This window comes from Lactuca saligna, chromosome 4, assembly GCF_052625555.1.
Source record: "Lactuca saligna cultivar CGN05327 chromosome 4, ASM5262555v1, whole genome shotgun sequence".
In the NCBI taxonomy this organism is placed as follows: domain Eukaryota; kingdom Viridiplantae; phylum Streptophyta; class Magnoliopsida; order Asterales; family Asteraceae; genus Lactuca; species Lactuca saligna.
Window position 1 is genome coordinate 317464337 of NC_136420.1, and position 6075 is coordinate 317470411.

The following is a 6075-nucleotide window of genomic DNA, read 5'->3' on the forward strand; positions in this document are numbered from 1 at the left end:
GACGCTTGAGGTGAGTCTTCTCACGATACTTTACCTAGTGTGGTAACAGAGTTATGAGATAGAGTATTTTAGAGTTATATGCCAGTGTAATTGCATGTTATTTATGTGTTATGATTTATTGAGATATGTTCTATGTATGATTCAGAGTTACAGAGTTAGGACCTTTGGGTCTACAGAGTAAGGACTTTCGGGTCCACAGATTTAGGGCCAGAGGGCCCATAGAGAGTTGGGGCTGGAGGTCCCCACTGAGACACATAGACCTGAGGGTGAACATAGTTTCTGCATCGAGTGGCTATTATGTGTTAGAGTGGTATTTTGGAGAACTCACTAAGCATTTATACTTACAGTGTTATGTGTTATGTGTTTCAGGTACCAGCGATGATCGCGGGAAGGCTCCGGCATGATCCGTACACACGCATACCGGAGTTTATATATATATATATATATATATATATATATATATATATATATATATATATATATATATATATATATATATATATACTAGGTTACAACCCGTGGAAATCACGTGTAAAAAAAGTAAAACAATATTGATAATTAAATACTATTAATAAATTAATGACCAATCAATTACAAAAAAAAAAAAAAAAAAAAAAAAAGAAGTTTGACTGAAATTAAAAGATGGTAAATTAATTTATTTTTAAGCTAATTTATCCATAACAATAGTTAAAAATAACACTAATACATAAATTATATTTAATAATTATTTATAACGTTATAAATAGAAGTCTATTTATAATGCGCTTGTATATATTTATCTTATCATGTTGTTCAAAAATAATTACAATTAATATATATATATATATATATATATATATATATATATATATATATATATATATATATATATATATATATATATATATATATATATATATATATATATATAACAATTACTATTTGATAGTTAAAATAAATGACAATCATTTTACCAATAAATATGTCAAATTTTCAAGTACATGATTTTAATTTGTACAACACCCCCGTCGTTCATCTAGTTTATATAAATTCCACTTATTTAACATGCTTAAAAACACTTAATAAACGAAACACCTCCAAAGGAGATGCATAGCATTCCAATCCTCTATATATCTATTTTTCATAACTCGAAAACTGGTAATATATAGCCAGATCATACATACTACTTACATAGATTAAGATAATATTAAAAATCTAATATTTAACATGCATTGTAAAAAACAATAAAAAGTGGCCAGTGAGCATGCGAAGCTCACTTGTAGAAAGCCTCCATGGTGGTTTTTAAGAGCTTCACATCGTCCCCAACTATTTCTGACACCTTCTTTCTTCCTTAAAACGAAGTGGAGAGTTGGTTGCACTTACAATATAAACACATGTGGATATGTGAGCACATATAACATTTATAGGGGCCAAAGTTGACATATTTATGTGTAGATGGGCATTATATTCAATACTGATTGTTCAAATGGGTAGATTGAAACCTTTAGTTAAAATGGCACGTGTTGAATGGTTTTAAAACCTCTTACATTGTTTTATTCAAAAAAATGTATCTTTATTACAACATTGTATTTTAAAAATATTCTCATTATAGCAATGAAAACATGAGTCATGACATTGCTATGATTGGGAAAGATTTTCAAAGTACAATGCGTTAATAGAAAAAAATAAAAGTAGAAAGCTATACTAAACATTTATATGAAATAATGTTACTATAGTTTGTATTTAACCCTTAAATTATAATAACATAGGTAAGCATAAAAAGTTTACCACAACAAAAATATTTAACTTTGCCAATGCATCCCCGTACCTTCGCGCAATTGAACATATACAAACATATAAAATAAAAATTCATAATTAAAAATCCTACCTTATGAAACCTTTTCTTTACTTATCTTTTATAAATACAAATTCATTAACATTGTCGGGCTTTTTCAATGATGGGAATAAGAAGGGCATTAACGTCTTTTGCATAAACTAAAAACCGAGATATATGAAATGAATGAAATACTTAGAAGTATGAAGGTGCGTTAACTTGATCAATATTAATCTTATAAGTGGTGACATTAGTGGATTACTCACTCAACTCCCTAATAAAAAGAGCTACAAACCTACGCGTGAAAGAAAAAAATATATACTTGACATTGAGTGTAAAACAAGATAAAATGAAGAGTACGTTTAAGAACTCAATTCCTATAGCAAACAACGATGCATTAGAGAAAATAATATATATATATATATATATATATATATATATATATATATATATATATATATATATATATATATATATATATATATATATATATATATATATATATATATAGAGAGAGAGAGAGAGAGAGAGAGAAAAAATAAAATCCTTACGTGGCCCACACCAGACAACAGTGAAATAAAAGACCGTTGGGATAGATTCATCTGGTCACATTATAAAAACCATAAGTATAAACATTATACATATAACACATATAATCAGTATGTTACCTTGAATATTACAAAGTAAGGTATTAAATTCAGCTTCTGAATCAACTGTTACCACTCTAGATCCACCTACTATAATTATTCGTTTTAGTCAAAGAAATATTCTTCAAATTTTTTTATTGGAATCCTAAATGCTAAACTATAAAAGCAATTCTTAAATTTGCATGAAGTTATTATATCAACTAATGAACTTCAAAAGGTAGAAGAAACCTCTAAATGCATCTCATTTTAATCTCAAAGAATCAAACAAGACTTATAAAAACTCACTTTCTTATGATTTTAGATTAGAAAGTTGGACAGAAGTCAGGGATTCGATGTTTTGAGATAGGAATTTATTAGAATTCAGTAAAGCCTTTAGCAAATCGAGATTATGTGTTAAAGTTTTTAGGTTAATAAAGCATTTAACAATTAGAGCTCAAATATTCAGTTTTGAACAATTACTTTGATAATACCTGCAATGAAACTAATCATCAATTGTAGAATAAAATTAATTATATGTCTAATACTTTTAGATAATCAGAATTTTCAATCCATCTAAACCATTTAAAGTGATTATTACAACTTTCATAGCACTGTCAGCACAATGTTATAGTTATTCAATACCACAGTTACATAATCACTCTATAATAACTAATTTATTATGGCTTGTTATGGGATTATAACTATGCAATATCACAATCACCTCCAAAAGGTACATTCAAACACCCTTTATATGCCCACTCGATAGAAGCTAGTGATTCAGATTATATATGATGACCTTTGGGAAGACAACATTGATTAAAATTATTGTGTTGATAAGAATTACAATAACCCTAATCCCACTAAGTTAATCCGTTAAAACATCCATTATACAAAAAAGATGTGTTGTAAGTTGATAAATCATAAAATTAAGGATCATACCCAATGAGGGGAGGAATAGTGATTCAGATTGGAAGGCTGTTGTCCAGATTGAAATTTGGAGAAGAGAATTGACGATGATGGTTTCGTCACATAAGAGAAGGAATATGCTTCAGAACGGAACCAACCTTGGCATTAAAAGATTCTTGATGAACTCATCCTCCATTTCCACTCAAACTTCAAAGCCCATGTCTCATTATTTTTCAATCTTAACTGAGATGATGCACTAAAAACCCATGGAAAAAAGATGATCGAAAACAACGAAGTGAATAGGAACAACACTTTATTTGATCCTAAATGTATTAACAAAGATGGAAAGAAGGAGAAGAATATGATGATTAAAAGTATGGATTAGTTAGTGAGATGCAACGGTATATAGGTTGATGGTGGTGGTGAGAGCTTCAATTCTATCTGATACCGAAGGAAATATAAGAAAGTGGAAAATAAGCAAAAGGGGTTCGTGGTGTAATTATTGCCTAAAACGCATACCTTTCATGATGCTTCCAACTCCTTCAACCAATATAACACCAGAAAAAAACAAAATCAAATTCCGTCCGTGAAGAAACTCCATGAATGAAGTCGAACAACAAAAAAAAAAACCCTACAAATTAGTTGATTTAGCAATGGGAGTCAAAGTATAAAATGAAAAATACAAACCTGAACAATATCAAAGAATACCCTTGAAATTGGGCTTTACAACTGTTGGATTCTTCATCATCTAAGATGTATAATTCTTCATCATATAAGAAGAACCGTCGATCGATATAGAGGAAGAACCATCAACGCAATAGTGACGATCAAATTATATAAACTACGTTGATGTAGGGCTTCTTAAAAAGAGCTGGAAAGATAGAAGGTGATTGGTTCCCAAAAACAGAAGACAAAATTGGGGGAGAGATTATCGTTACTGATAGACGATTTGTAATTCAATTTGACAATGTAATTAGAAGTGATTGCTGGAAAACAAATGGGAAAAGGGCAAAATAGGTAATTAACTTTGTAAAAATATGGGCTGAGAGATGCCACGTGGATTAAAAGGATTGTTTTATTAGAATAAGGGATATATATATATATATATATATATATATATATATATATATATATATATATATATATATATATATATATATATATATATATATATATATATATAGATCTTGGGTTTTGTATTGATACAATGTTGATACAATGATTTGTTTATGGTTTCAAATGATATTTCATGGGTTTCAAAAGTGAAAAATTGTTCAAAATTTTTTTTACAGCGTTACAAGTTGGTATCAGAGCCTTGGTTTGAGAGACTCAGATATATCTTCGGGCGTATCTGAACTCAAACTGGGGATTTGAGGAAACTTTTAATAATAAAAATAAAAATAATATTTTAAAAAAAAAGAGTAAAAAGAGTTTTGAGACAAACAGAGCAGAGCCGTGTGTACGATCAACCAACGCCCGAACGGTGATTTCCCAAAATACCCTCCTAATAAGTGATTACCAGATATGTTATGTATGCTATATGATGAGTTACGATATGCATGCTAGAGTAGACTAGGTATTCTTATTAGGACTAGAGTGGCCTGATATATGATGCCTTAGTCTAGGGGTTTTGCTGCTAGAGATGCTTAAGAGTGATTTAGATAGCAGCGAGGCACTTATGAGTAGCACATGATAGAAAGAGTAGAGTACTTGGTGTAACATCCCGAAATACCAAGAGTAGAGTTGTAGGGCTAAAAGAGTAAATTGGGAAAGAGCGACTCGGCGAGTCCATGTGTGGACTCGGCGAGTAGAGTTGCGACTTGGTCGCGTGTTAAGTGGCCGACTCGGCGAGTCAGTGTATTGGACTCGGCGAGTAGGCGCTGAGTGGAGAAAACCTTAATTCTCGGGGTTGAGCCTTATATAATGATCATTATGTCTTCCTCCCAGCCTCTTTATCACCCCTTGAGCCCCAGAAAACCCTAAATCGCGGAGAAGCACCATTGTTGAGTGGATTGGAGCTTGGAGAAGTAATGGTTGAAGGAATTTTGGGAAGATTGAAGGCTTGGAGCAAGGGGCTTTGCTTGGATTCAAATTGCATTGCAGTTGGGGCATCACTTAGAGGTAATATCTCGTTTTTGGCCTGTTGTTATGTTGTTTCTTCATTTTGGGATTTGTGAGAAATTATCTATGGATGAAATGGGAAGTCTAGAGGTTAGATCTGAGGTTGCTACCTCAGATCTGGAAAGGAGAAGAATCAGAGAGCATGAAAGTCCCTGTGTTGGAGTGTTTAGTGAAGCTTGCATGTCCCAAACCCTAGCCCCAATGTGCAAACGGCTTAGATCTCTTTGGATTCACGTAAAGTTTGCCCCTTTACGTGATGGATGAGTGGTAGGAGGCTAGATCTATGTCTTGGAGCAGTTGCATGGCCTGGAATGCTTCGGAATGTATTCAGATCGGCGGTACTCGGCGAGTCACATGGGTGGACTCGACGAGTTGGATGAAGATGGCCTGGAACTCGGCGAGTTGTATGAACAACTCGGCGAGTCTGTTCTTGGACTCGACGAGTCTTGTCGAAGAGTCCCAAATATTCTCTGGTTGAGTCGAGAATCGGTGAGTCGAGGGATGACTCGGTGAGTCGTGTGCGAGTGGACTCAGAGTTGTTGGACTCGGCAAGTCTCGGGGTGACTCGGCGAGTTAGGTCGCAGATTGAGTGAAGTTCTGATCATGGGA

At 32.6% G+C, this 6075-nt stretch overlaps 1 long non-coding RNA gene across 1 annotated transcript; it reads right to left on the minus strand.

Annotated features, from left to right (window-relative positions):
- Positions 1–1010: 1010 nt before the first annotated feature.
- LOC145044022 (uncharacterized) lies at positions 1011–4283 on the minus strand. The gene is made up of 3 exons (XR_013681192.1): positions 2482–4283; positions 2365–2415; positions 1011–1357 (listed from the first exon to the last, which is right to left on the minus strand). It is a non-coding gene; the product is annotated as an uncharacterized LOC145044022 (long non-coding RNA).
- Between the last annotated feature and the right edge of the window lie 1792 nt (positions 4284–6075).